Genomic DNA, 14973 nt, shown 5'->3' with positions numbered 1-14973 from the left:
TAAATGGATATTTGACAACAATGACGATTGTACTGTGTATGGAGCAGACCAATGGACAAGGTCATTTTGTTCTTGAGGAGGAGATGGTTTGAGGCTAGAAAAGGTGGAGGGGGGTGGTTTGGGTAGTTGACACGGACCAGAGCTCGTAAAAGATGTTGATATCAAGGTGAGAGGGGGCAAAACCCTATTTAAATCCAATCTGAACTCAGCCCTGTGCACGTGCTGTATACTAGCAGAGTCTCATGTGCATATTATCTTATTATCAGGTATGACTCATGTGCATATTATCTTATGATCTGATCTGAAACACAAAGGTGCAACTAAAGCTAGGTGCCATTTAACAGAGCTAGACTTTACTCATTATGACTCAAAGCTGTGAGAACTGAGAGATGTGTGGAGAAACTGCGACATGGCGAGAGGGAGTGTGACACATTGTACATTCAGCGTGTGGTGTGGTTTGGTGTGGTAGAACCTTTTTGTTGAGAAGTGAGCCTTTCCCTCCTACGAGGTATCGGCCCAACGCGCCGTGACCAGTTCCGACTACGTTGCCAGTTGAGATGTCCCGATACTGTATCGTTATCGGGAAAAGTATCGGATCGGCCCTTATTTGTCATATGGGGTCATATCGGTATCGGCAAATATGCCAGTCTAACCACAGATCCGACACAGGAGTAAGGGGTTGACACTATGGCAGGTAAATAAAATGTTGGGGCATGTGGAGTTTTCTTTTTCACTCAAAGCTGCATTTGAGTGAGGTGTCTGCTATAAACACAACACGAGATATGTAGCTAGATGGCTATAAACACAACACGAGATATGTAGCTAGATGGCTATAAACACAACATGAGATTACGACACTGGTATCGGTATTCGGTATCGGCTAACACAGAAATTGAGGTAACGGGATCAGATCGGAAGCAAAAAAAGGACATCCCTAGTTGCCAGCACAGTTCACATTTGCACTGGAACCCCGACGTGGGTTTGGGTGGAGACTGGAGAGAGCACAATACCAATCTGATGTTGCTCATGAGAGCTCTGTGACCTACATAAAATCTCTGGTGGTAACAGCAATGTCTTCCTCTCTCGCAAGGATAAGAATTGACCACAAAAAGTTTGTGCAAATTTAGCTCAAGTGCTTCAATTACTTTCAGCCAGGTGGTTGTTTGAATATAAACGCTAATGAGATATATTCTGAGGGAAGAATCTTGTAGTCACAGACTTTTTAGAACTTTCAAGTCCCTACTTTGGGCATATAATTGTAGTTGAACATTAAAAAAAATCTCACAAGCTAAAATACCACATCTACAAGCTCATAGATGTAGATGAGCTATTTTCACTATTTGTCATTTTGACTGCTTACATTCTGCTTAACTTGTTTGTTATTTATACTTCATTATATAAGAGTGTTGCTTGCCAAAAAAAGGTAATAACGGTAATAATAATTATAATTCATCTTTTCGGCCGATACTGGGCGATTAGGCGATGTGTCGGCCGATACTCGCCCGCTGTTAAAACTCACTGTAAGTGTAAGGTCTTCTTCATTTCCCTGAAGAAGACCTTACAGGTCGAAATGTTGGCTTCTTTTTTTTTTATAAATGTCCAGCATCGTGGCCTTTTCTTCTTTTTCCATGTACATGTGCATCTCTGATTTTTGACACAGACTTTGTGAATCCCTTCAGTCATCGGTGCTGGTTAAACCTAGAATCTGTAACACTCTCTTGTCCACTTAGCCCCGCTTCTCTAACATTAATAATGCAGAACATTTTCCTAATGAATGATCACATTTTTCCTCTACCCCCCCCCCCTCAATATGTTGGAGAACTGTGTTAATCAAGGCTTTGCGTCCATATTCCTCCTCTAATGGCAGATCCAGTGGAGGGAAAAGGTCATGGTGGTAATAGACTGATCCTTGGTCCTCAGGGATCTCTCCTCTCCTCTCCTCTCCTCTCCTCTCCTCTCCTCTCCTCTCCTCTCCAGCGTCAGGCAGACAGACAGACAGACAGACAGACAGGTCTCATCTGCCCCCCACTGTGCTCGGTCCAGCTCTCCAGGATTTCAATCATAAGGGGCCAAATGAAATTATTAAGACGTGTTAAACTTATTAATCATTAAATTAGCTAAATGATCCTCCAAGTACAGCCCAGATGAATGACATGTCATACCCTAATGCAATTTAGCCTCTCCGGCAGGTGAAGGTCAGGAGAGGGGCCTCACAGCATGGCAGATGATGGGATTCAGGGTTTTTTTCCCCCCCTCCCTTTTTCTCCCTTCCTTCCTTCCTTCCTTCCATCACGACCATCCCAGAGCTATATCTCTGCAGCATGAAACGGAAGCGGAGAATAATTCTTCCTATGTGCCTGCCTGCATGCGTGTGTCTAAAAAAAAAAAAAAAAAGTATCATTTTCACAGGAGGGTGTGCTTTACATATAACGATACAGTATTATGCAACCTATGACAGTGCTGAAGTCACGGTGACAGAAGCCCCCCAAGAAATGTCAAAAACTAATAAATAAATAGGTTTTCAAGCACTATATCTGGCACTTCCTGCTTGTCATTTCTACTCGGCAGCCAGTAACGTACAACAATGCACTAAATAACTTCTTAAGTTTTGGGATCCTTTTTCTTTTAGTTTTGATTTGGTTGTTGGGGAAAGTAGGTGACCACAATATGAATGTGTCCTATGCTGACTGTGTTGAGTGGGAGGTGACATTCTGTATTATGACATGAGAACTATAGTGACAGGCCGCCACCGAGTCGGTGTCAGCATTCTCCCAGTGGCTGATTCACCTTTCCAGAAAGTAAAGTGTAACCATAAAAATGCTTGCAGGCTTAAGTGCTTCTCTCTCTCTCTCAAAAGCAAAATAAACAGGTTATGTATAATTTATCATTATTATTATTTTTTCCCCTGACATTCCGAATTCATCTGTCAACGTTTTTCTTTTCACAGCCGGCGGATCGACCCGCCGGTGCCTCGAACCCGTTCACTTTCTCACGACACGCACGCAGACAAAACGTGTGTGTGTTTGAAATGGTCTCCGGTCGGTTCATCCACTCTCGTTTGGGAAGGACGGACCGAATGCGCTCGTGCATTTTCCGTTGTCGTCGCAGTATACCAAGCACTCCTCCCTGATTTATCCTCGGCGTAACATGGTGGAGCCACTCAGAACACGACAGTGTCAGGCAATCAGTGAAGTTATTGCAGAAATTACACCGGGCTAACAAAGCGTACCTCTAGCCCACCAATTACACCCCCAGTGAAGGTCAGGGCTCTGGATGAGCAGGCCGGGATGTGGGGAAGGGTGGTGGTGGTGTGGGGGGGAGGGGAGGGGGGGAACTGGAAGGCACACGCAAGGTCAAGTCTGCTAAACATGGCAGGGCTCTGCACCTTAAAGCTTGTCCAAAAGACGAAGGCATTTCAATTTGAATATCCCTTCTTTAACTCGTATGTATGTGTGTGTGCTGAATACATCAAGTGAGGCCATGGCAGAGTGCTTTTTTTATTTTTATGCCTGCTGATCCTCTGAGATTTTTCCTTATCTCCGAATACATGTAAAGAGGATCGCGAGGAGATGTAGTCTGAACCCAGATAGTCCCAAAGACGTCCTTGTGCATACAGGTCGGAGCAATGTTCCTGCTTACCTGCAAATTACACCCATTCCTACCCATTGCGGTTCGTGACCAAGCTTTTGTGTGTGTGTGTGTGTGTGTGTGTGTGTGTGTGTGTGTGTGTGTGTGTGCGTGTGCGCGTGTGAGAGAGAGTGTATGCGTGCATGCATGTGTGTGACATGCACACCACTGGTGCAGATTACAGTCCTGGGGGATTTAAATATCATTTTAATTAATCTGCTCACCTGAATTTAATGAGACATGTCCAAGGGCTGTATGTGTGTGTGTGTGTGTGTGTGTGTGTGTGAATACGTGTATGTGGATCCATATATGGGCACCCTATAAGAATGTGAGTCGACGGTGCACGTGTGTGTGTGCTTATGTATGTGCACGGGGCGTCTATGTGTTCATGTGTGCATGCCTGTGACTAATGAAGTTCATTGCTGGACTTCAAATTGCCTCCTTCATTTGGTCTTTTCAACATTTGCATACTACATATATCATCACAGCCGCGGAGGCGCCGCCGCAGACGCCGCCGGTGAACTTGGGATCACCGACGGAGAGCAACTCCGCGCGGTGTTTACCTCTGAGCGAGGAGCTCTCCGCAGCTCAAGGTGAAACTCCCCCCGTTCCTTCGGGCAGGAAATGAGTATCTGAAAATCAATTGCATCTGATATAAATACCAGTATGATTATATAATTACTCTGTAATCAATAGGCCATTGATTGTACAGCAAACAAGGGGATTAGAGGCGTATTTGCCTTGTGTTTCCATGCGGGGCAGTCCAGCTGTGAGAGTGTACCACGCGCACCGCATGGAGGTGTTCGACAGAGGCGGCCAGCAGTGCTCTTCAACCTTGACCAAGTCTACGTCGATAAGTGATTGAATAGAACGTAGAGGTTATGGGAAAACATAGAGTCAGAAGTTACCAAAAGCAAGGATTGATTTATTCATTTTTTTTTTTTTTTTTAAAAGCTTCTTAATTTTTAAGAGTTTGAGTTATAGTGCATGGTCGGGATTCCGAGAGACCGACTTATACTCGGTTTGCTAGACCAGTGGTTCCCAAACTTTTTCCATGTCAAGGACCCCCAAATTGACACTAATTAGCCCGCGGACCCACATTTGAAGAGATAATGCCAGGGACCGCCATAAGAGAAGATTTTTAACAGCTCTAGCAGTGATTCTCAACCCGTTTCATTTCAAGGACCCCCAGTTTGACATGAATTAGGCTACGGACCCCCATTTAACGACTTTGCCATCTCTGAGGCACCAATTTATTTTGTAAAATCAATGTAAATTTTTGTACACTTTGTACACAAGTGTACTAAAACATTTGTACACTCTGAGTTACAGACCCATATAAGGGTCCATTTGGGAACCACTGTGCTAGACTGCGCCTCGCGTCTGAAAATAGCACAAGCCTATACAGTACAAAGGGCCCCGCCGTACTGTAGCTGTTGTCATGTGTGACACTGGCACACAACTAGGTATAAATCAGGCGTTACTGAATAGGTTGTTGGTTTATGACTGCACATAAACATACAGAGTGTAATGTCAAGAGCAATGGTGTATGCACGACATGAGCTGGCATGAGCATCTTTCCACACATCCCACACGTTCCGTTTCTGATGTTTCCGTGCGCTTTTTTGCAGGACTGCTGGTCCCCATTTTTGAGAGACAAGCTTTTGGTCTAAATGTTTACTACTACTATTTACGGCCAAGCTACACCGGGCATGTGTGCGTTTGATGTAAGCGCACTGCGCGCACAATAATGTATGTGTGCGAAATGCCCCGGCTACACCAGATCTGTGGCGCGCGGCAGATTTGTTGCAGGACCTTCCGGGAGGATATATAGATACGCGCGCATGGAGGCATACGCACGTATTAGAACCGATCCTATTTTTAGAGCATGCATAGGATGGCCCGCGGTATCCGTGTGTCTGGTGTAGCTGGTATCATTGACTTATATTGGTCCTATCCAAACGCACTGTACGCGCGCAGTAAACGCATACGCACACGCGCAAAATTGCCTGGTGTAGCTTGGCCGTTAGACGTAATTATCCTCATTCCAAAGTGATTGAAGGTCAAGTTTTATTTATTCATTTATTTATTACAGATGGAATCTTGTTAAGCTTCTTTATTTAACCCATTTAGACCTGAGGACTAAATGGCTTTCTGAAGAACCCATGTTTCTATGTCAGTGGTTCTCACAGGGTTAAACCCATGTTTCTATGTCAGTGGTTCTCACAGGGTTAAACCCATGTTTCTATGTCAGTGGTTCTCACAGGGTTAAACCCATGTTTCTATGTCAGTGGTTCTCACAGGGTTAAACCCATGTTTCTATGTCAGTGGTTCTCACAGGGTTAAAACCCATGTTTCTATGTCAGTGGTTCTCAAACATTTTCATGTCAAGGACCCACAGATTTATATGTAGGGCGACCCCCATCTGAAAATGTGTTGTTCCAGGAACCCCCCAGAACATATGAGTTAAAACACTACACACAGTACAGTACTAAAACCTACATTATTTTGTCATTGGCATTATTTACATGTGACCACATACATAAAATAATCACAAAACAGTGCATTATATTAAGAAATATTTCTATGGTATATGAATCTATAAGCTTTTGGATTGTGTTCTGCTGTTGCTGCGAAACTTGCCAGACAACACAATGAACAAACACAAAAACCTTCCCTTTCTGGATCACAAATGCCATTTCTGTATTTATTTCTTGCTCTTTGTTTCTCTTTTGTGTCGTCCAGACTCATCTGTGATTGTATTTCTCTGCAAAGAACAACAAAACCTCACTCTCGTTGAATGAGCCATGAGTCATTTACAGTCATTTACATTAACAAAAAAAAACAACCCTGTATTTTACCATCACAATAACGCCAGACAATGGTATATATCCGCATGGCTCATTTCCCACAACAGATGAACATAATATACACTGGCTTCTATTGTTCTCTGTGTATAATGTGTCTCAGACATTTTACACTTCCTGTATATTAGATAATGAGAAGATGCTGATAAGCTCCTCGATATACAATCTCCTCCCCGTCGCCCTAATCCACATCATTCAGCATTGTGTGAATCACAATGATAGCGTATTACTGCGCATTCAGAGCTCAACAATGACTTAAACACTTACAATAGGGGCAAACACAGTGTCTCAGATCGTTTCTCCATCTTGGAGGATGCCAGCTCTTTGTTGTGTCTGCCATGGGATGACGCAGATCTTTGTTTGTGCGAAATTACGGCATACCGTTCTCAGTTATAGGAATAGTTGCACAGCTCTCACACAGCTGAATGAGGGACCATTTTGGAGCTGAGTGTAAGATGGCCAAAAGGCTGTGTGAGAGTGAGACATTTGGTATAGAGCCAGGTTTGAATTTCACCTGCGATCATAATATCATTAACCACTCAATCTTCATACGTGCCCAATGGGGTTATACGTCCTCTCCTTTTTTCCCCCCACTACTACACCAAATGTCTTCGCCAAAAATAGGCAATCTACGAGCTCTCAACACGACGCATCGCGAAGCGTTGTAGACCTTGTAGATCTTCGGTTTTCACAGAATGTTTGCCCCAGAACAGTATAGGTTCATGTGGTGAACATGTATTGTACAGGGTTACACATGATTTGGTTTGCACTCAAACACAGAAAACGGACGGACGAAAGAATCCCCACCTCATGTTGGACTATAGTAAATATTCCCATTTCCCCCAGGACCCTATAAAGCGCGTACATCTCCCTATTTAGCCCATCTATCCCTCACCCCTGTCAGCCACCTGGGGTATTGGATTCCACTGACGCCCGGGCCCTTAATGAGAAGCAGAGCAGCACCTTCATATTAAAGGCTGTGTGCCCTACCTCTCTTCCATTTCTACGACTTGCTTTAATAAATTACCGCCCAATAAGAACTTTTATGATCTTGGCATATGTTGCCTTTTATAGGTGAAAATAATTGCATTCCCGGTCGGATCAACCCTGCCCACTCTGAACATGAGAATGAGACTAGTGGAGCCTACAGAATGAGATAGTTTCACAGTGCCTGCACAAGTCCTTCTCATTTGGGTCGTTACGCCCCCCACCTCCCCCCACCCTCCCCGCCCCATTCTTTCTCCTTTCCTGGCATACCTTCGCCAGCAGCCCCCTCTCCCCCCCATCACCGCTCTCAACTCCACTCATGCCTAGAGAGGCCTGTACTTGCATGCCAACACGATCTCTTCAAACCAACACCATCCCCCCAACTGCCTTTACACACACATACACACATACACACACATACACACACACACACACACACACACACACACACACACACACACACACACACACACACACACACACACACACACACACACACGCACACAGAGTTCCCATTGAAGTGTGACAGAAGCCTCTTGACAGGTGACACGCACACTTGATGTTATCAGGTCAGGGCCAGAGACTCTGCGTCCTGCGAGTGATGAGAGACTGTCACTCGCATTGTTTATCTACACTGCAGGAGGGGGAGGGAGGGAGAGGCCACAGACAGAGAGCAACCCACCATATATCAGTCAAGGGGAGAAAGGGAGGAGGAAAGAGAAAGGGAGAAGACATGCCCACCCCACCGCTTAGCCTAGCCTATGGCCTGCCATACGAAGCAGACATTTTAAAAGCCCATGCAGAACGCCCCGGCTTTTCGCGTGATTTGTACAACTTTGTAACAGGTGACGCCACCTATGCTGTATGCCCGACATGAACAGGGAACAGGTGTACTTGCATCTGGTTGTTCTGTTGCACAGTCAAATCCGGAGAGGTCAATTCACTCTTGAGTTTACAAGAGTGGAAGCACATGGTCCCGTAAGGCAGTGGTTCCCAAATTGGGGTCCGGGGACCCCTAGGGGGTCCCCAGGTAAATGATAATTATAGGAACAAAATGGACCATTATAGGTCTGTAACTCAGAGAGTGTACAAATTATACATTTGGTTCCATTTGTACACATTAGCTTTGATTTTACAATATACATGGGGGGCCCCAGAGATAGAAATGCCATTACACGGGGGTCCGTAGCCTATTGCATATAAAACTGAGGGTTGTTGAAATTAAAATGGTTGAGAATCACTGCTAGAGCCATGGGGACCCCCATAAGAGAACATCATTATGTGGCATATCTTTTCAAACGGGGGTCCGCGGGCCAATTACTGTCAATTTGGGGGTCCTTGACGTGAAAACGTTTGGGAAGTGCTGCCGTAAGGGTCCGTCATGAGGTTCCATTTGTACACTTCAGAGTGAAAGTGAACACTCTGGATTTGTGCGTGTGTTTTCCATGGGCTATAGTGTGGAAAGCGCTGACCGGACAGGGACTCACGGGGAGCCTGGATGAGAGGTGTTCTTCAATCATTTGGAGAAATGTCTGCCGGAGCCGGCTGGCAAATTGATGTGGCTTTGTTATCGGCTCTGCCGATTGATTACACCTAGGGGTATAATGAAATAACTAATTGAATGTGTCCTTTTTGTAAGCGATTTGTTAAAACGTACAAAACACAAACAGCCGTGCAGGGCCTCGCTTCATTCAGAGTGGCTTTTAATTAATGAAGACTGCGTCTGATAACCTTCACGAAAAAAACTATTAGCGCAGGCAGTGTGGTAGGGGGAGGGGCAACCACCACATTGATTAGCTGCTAAACGCTACAGCATTCAAACATCACTATCTTTCTCCGGCTGGTAATATAATGGCTTCATATGGCCAAATTCACAGTTTGGCAAAGGTCAAGCTATAGGCTTTTTGTCTCTTTTTTCTCCATTTCTGTGTATTGTCACTGCTGTTGTATCCTACTGGGAGGATTTGGACTACAGCCTTTGTCCTAATCCTCCCACCCAACACGTGCCGGCTAACGAGTCTTTCCTACACTTTCCCCGGGTAGCACCACCCAAGCACCCCAGTCCCAGGTGGTGGTTTACCACTGCACCACCCGATGCACCCCAGGTGGTGGTTTACCACTGCACCACCCGATGCACCCCAGGTGGTGTTTTACCACTGCACCACCTGATGCACCCCAGGTGGTGGTTTACCACTGCACCACCCGATGCACCCCAGGTGGTGGTTTACCACTGCACCACCTGATGCACCCCAGGTGGTGGTTTACCACTGCACCACCAGATGCACCCCAGGTGGTGCTTTACCACTGCACCACCTGATGCACCCCAGGTGGTGCTTTACCACTGCCCCACCTGATGCACCCCAGGTGGTGCTTTACCACTGCACCACCTGATGCACCCCAGGTGGTGCTTTACCACTGCACCACCTGATGCACCCCAGGTGGTGCTTTACCACTGCACCACCTGATGCACCCCAGGTGGTGGTTTACCACTGCACCACCAGATGCACCCCAGGTGGTGCTTTACCACTGCACCACCTGATGCACCCCAGGTGGTGCTTTACCACTGCCCCACCTGATGCACCCCAGGTGGTGCTTTACCACTGCACCACCTGATGCACCCCAGGTGGTGCTTTACCACTGCACCACCTGATGCACCCCAGGTGGTGCTTTACCACTGCACCACCTGATGCACCCCAGGTGGTGCTTTACCACTGCACCACCTGATGCACCCCAGGTGGTGCTTTACCACTGCACCACCTGATGCACCCCAGGTGGTGCTTTACCACTGCACCACCTGATGCACCCCAGGTGGTGCTTTACCACTGCACCACCTGATGCACCCCAGGTGGTGCTTTACCACTGCACCACCCGATGCACCCCAGGCTATACTGGGACCTTGATTCCACTCCACAGCCTCTGTGTTTGCACCGTGGACAACATGACGATAACAGGAGACACGCCCGCTGTTGCATTCAACACATTTTGGCTAGACGAGATGAATTAGCCAGGACAAAAGAATTCGCCAGGACATAAGAATTAGCCAAGAACAGGGGTAGCCTTCAAGGCCCCTTTTGTAGCTTAAATCCCCCTTTGTGGTTGAGTTGGTGTCTTGAATGGAAGATGGGCAGAAGGAGCCAAAAGCACACCAGTTGTTATGTAGTCCTGATGACAGCAGTTGTCATGACACCTGAGGGCTTTTGTTCTCTCTCTCTCTCTCTCTCTCTCTCTCTCTCTCTCTCTCTCTCTCTCTCTCTCTCTCTCTCTGTGTACAGCATTGCTCCTATGTCTCAAACAGAGTTGAATCCTCCGAGAGAGTCAAAATGGACCTGCAAGGGTCCACATCATTGGTCATGATTGAATTGATACTGAGGAATTTATTGTGCACTATGTATTGCTATCTGCATTTTGATCTCTCTGTCTCTCTCTGTCTCTCTCTCTCTCTCTCTCTCTCTCTCTCTCTCTCTCTCTCTCTCTCTCTCTCTCTCTCTCTCTCTCTCTCTCTCTCTCTCTCTCTCTCTCTCTCTTACCCACCATAGAGTACAATTTACTATTTAGGCATTTAGCAGACACTCTTAATCCAGAGTGACAAGAACAAAACATGGCGATACATCATGTACATAAAGACTAGTTATCATGAATCATACGTAAGCTACGAACATAACAGTGGAATATATCTTATTTATATAATGAAACTATGCATATATACTATAGTGCTATGTCTATATAAAATGCTATCTAAGTTACATAAGTTGAGCCTTTGCATTTGCACTACAGCAAGTGATACGGGCCAAGATGGAGTCTGAAGAGGTGGGTTTTCAGTACGGCGGAAGATTGCGAGTGAGTCTGAAGTTCTGCTTGTAATGGGAAGTGTGTTCCATAGTTTTAGAGCCAGAAGGGAGAAGGGTTTCGGATGTGTGGAGCGTTTTTAGTGAAGGTACTTCCAGCTTCCCTGCGTGTGTGAACAGAGCTTTTGAGTGGTGCACACCGCTCCAATGACTGGCTGCGTGTGTTCTTTGGAGTAAGAACAGCTGCAATACGGCTGGGTGACCTAAAGTGGCACTGTTGAGCAGCTTAAACACACGCACGCAACCACACACACACACACACACACAGGCCAGGGAGGAGGGCGTGACACGCACACACACACACACACACACACACACACACACACACTGCACCGCTTAGTTAGCACGGGTGCAATTTGTTTTCAATCATCTAAAGAAACATACACAACTGCAGGAAAAAGGCTCAGAACACAGTGGTCTTGTTACAATGATTATTTATTAAATTTAAAATATCTTTAGCACAGGTTAAAAATTAGACACTTCCATCTACCATGAGCGCCATGGGATTCAGGTTTTAACATGGTTTGAAAATAAACACTCTTAGAAAACAAAAACAAAAACTTTACTCTTGACTTCCTCCCTTCCCATCCTCTCATAAAATGTCACATTAGAGTTGCTAGGGCAGAGGCAAATTTGGCGTATTGGTAATCATTGTTTTTTTGTTTTTGTTTTTTTCTTTTCTTTTCTTCTCCGCAACCAAACTGGACATATTTTATTAGCAATGAGATAAATCTTGCCCATACAGGTTTTCATTCCCTTGCAAATTATCATACCATTACCCCCCCCCCCACCACCCCCATTCAATGGAGTACATCAAAGTTGTTTGTCATACCAGCTACATAGCTTTGTTGTATTGTCTTGTATTTTTATTTTTTTAATAATAGAAACATAATGTGTGCCCTTTAAAAGCAGCACACACCTAAGCTGGTGAAATCTCTCTCTTTTTTTTTGGTTAGATAAATCAAATGGCAGCTCAGTATCATGGCTCTAAAAGACGTATCCTTACTTTTTCTACTAGCTGCGTCCAAGCTAAACAGTTTGGCCATACATGGCATTTTACTGGCTGAATTGGTTACGAAGGATATGCAATTAATCATTAAGAGTATGCGTGTGAACGTGCAATGGCAATGAAAAATCTACTAAATATAATGAGAGTGGTCAGACACTGCCACCATTCCCCTTTCCCCCTGCTAATCCCCAACCCAGCCTTTCCACAAATCAGCGAGAGATTTATGGCCGATGTTTGCCTCAGCCCTATCTTAACAAACATAAAAACAGGTAAAAGGCCTGATTCAAACTTCGCTGTACGATGGTGTCAGGTGCCGAAAATAGCCGATCTACAAGCTCACAATGCAGCCGATCCGATCAGCACATTTTTGGCGGGGGACGCCATTGTATGACGGAGTCAGTATAAATTAGGCATAACAAGTAACATGAGCAGAGCACTGCGGTAAATGGCAGGCCAATGCATTAGTTATCAGTAGGAAAACATTAACAGCAAAGACATATATTTTCGAGTTTTGAACTTGTTTACAAACCGTATCCATTTTTATATCTATTTTTTTTTTACGTTTGATTTTTTTTCTTGTTTTTTCTTGTTTTTTTCTTGTTTTTTTTATTACATGCCATATGAGAATTGTGGATTACAAAAGTACCTGAACGAATTGCTAGTATATCAGCATGCATAGCTGTTTGGTATTTACATCCTATGTACACACATGGGCTCGAAGGAGAGCGATCTCTACAATACATGTTTTTCCCTTTCATGTGTTTCATTTACATCTCTAGAATGGAGAACAAAAAGCAGCTTGGTACAGATTTGCAGAGTAGGACATGCACGTAAAAATAATGTTTGCTTGACTGAAACAAAGTGTGTTTTGTTTTACTCTTATCATTGGAAGGAAAAAAAGTGTCTATGGGGGGGGTGGGGGGTGGGGTAGCTCACTGCTGAAACTGGCTTTTATTTTGTCTCTGACCAGTGCTATTGCATTGCATAACACACTTCTATTTTCCCCCCTTCTGTCTGTATATTGTGCACCAGTCTTTTGAGAACGGGGGGGGGGGGGGGCTTGGAAAGGTTAATTTACGGTGTTAACCGTGCCGTGAAGGGAAAAGCAAATAGGAAAGAGCATGCACAGCACCAGAGAAGGACATTAAGCTGTGGCTACATCTCTCTCTCTCTCTCTCTCTCTCTCCCCTCGTTCTTCCTGTCTAGTGACAATGCTTGGGCCCTATGAGGTGTATACAGAGACACACAGGGCCATCACCATCCATCATGGCAGACATATTGAAAGGGTCTTTTCACCCATAGTGATCAGGCTGTAAGTAGGCACGCACGCGGCACACTGACACATCTCAACGCTATACTTGCCCCCCCCCCCCCCCCCCCCCTCGAGGTCCCCGACATACAGCCACAGGAAAAAAGGTCCATCTCAACGCAACGCCGAATCAGACACATGACGTCGACAGATCGTCAATCCTGCGACATGAGTGAAACACAAGGGCCGGTGCATTAACCATGCGTTAACCGTGCCCCATCCGGAAATAGCCTAATCGACAAGCCTCACGATGCGTCGTTGTGAGCTTGTAGATCTGCTATTTTCGAATGTTTTTTGAATGGCCAAAATAGGGAAGCCAGGTTGAAAGCGGTTTAAAACCTGTTGAGGACGGGAAGTCTCCTTTTGGTGTTTTAAGCATTATGTTATGGTTTAGCTATTGAAAAATAGCAGCTCTACAGCGCGGTACCGAGTGCCGCGCTACGAGCTTGTAGATCTTCTATTTTTGAAAAATCGTGAAAATGTGGCACAAATCTTTGTATATATATTATTTCAGAGCGAACGATTTTAACTCAAATCTTTGGGGTCCCTGGAACAACATATTTTCAGATGGGGGTCCGCAGCCAAATACAGATAATTCTGGGGCACCTTGACATTAAAAAGGTTGATCACCACTGACATGGAAACATAGGTTTTTCTGAAAACGTTTTCGAATCGGCCTCAGGTCTAAATGGTTTAAAAGGAAAATTGTCGACTACAACATACAGTGAGATAGCAAAGGATACTGTACATATACAGTGCTCCATCTTACTGTATATTTTGCATGTGTCTTCCATTGCGAGTTGTGAGGCGTATGGAAGACAGTGTAGACGTGGTATTTGTTTCTCGTGGCCTCCGTGCAGTAACCTGCTCCGCGGGCATATTGCAACCATTAAAGATATTGCTCGGTTAGTGAGAATAACATCAGTATCCCCGTCGTCGTCCCCCGTTCCATCCCCCGCCATTAAGGGCCCCCTTTGTCCATGGGCAGCTCATTTACACTCAACCTCTAATATAGGCAATCAGCAGCACTATTCCCTCACTGGGGGTCCATAAACAGTTGATTTCACAGCGCTGCCTTTGATAAAGGAGGGAGGTGACTGGCGGAGCATGTTAATGTGCCTTCCCATAAAGCTTATCTCTGACTGGGGGTCACGCGGGCCAAGTGGCAGGGGGCTGATCGCCGTGGCAATAAGACCCTCGCAGCCGTTACCGCGGCTTTATACGACCCCGCTGACGATAACGCGGCCAACCAGAGCGGCCCACCTCTGGACAATCAAAGTCCCTCATGCAGGCCCATATGGGAAATAATGAGGACGTTTACTGCAGTAC

This window comes from Protomyctophum bolini (assembly GCF_963924005.1).
Source record: "Protomyctophum bolini genome assembly, chromosome: 1".
In the NCBI taxonomy this organism is placed as follows: Eukaryota; Metazoa; Chordata; class Actinopteri; order Myctophiformes; family Myctophidae; genus Protomyctophum; species Protomyctophum bolini.
This window is presented reverse-complemented; position numbering follows the sequence as displayed.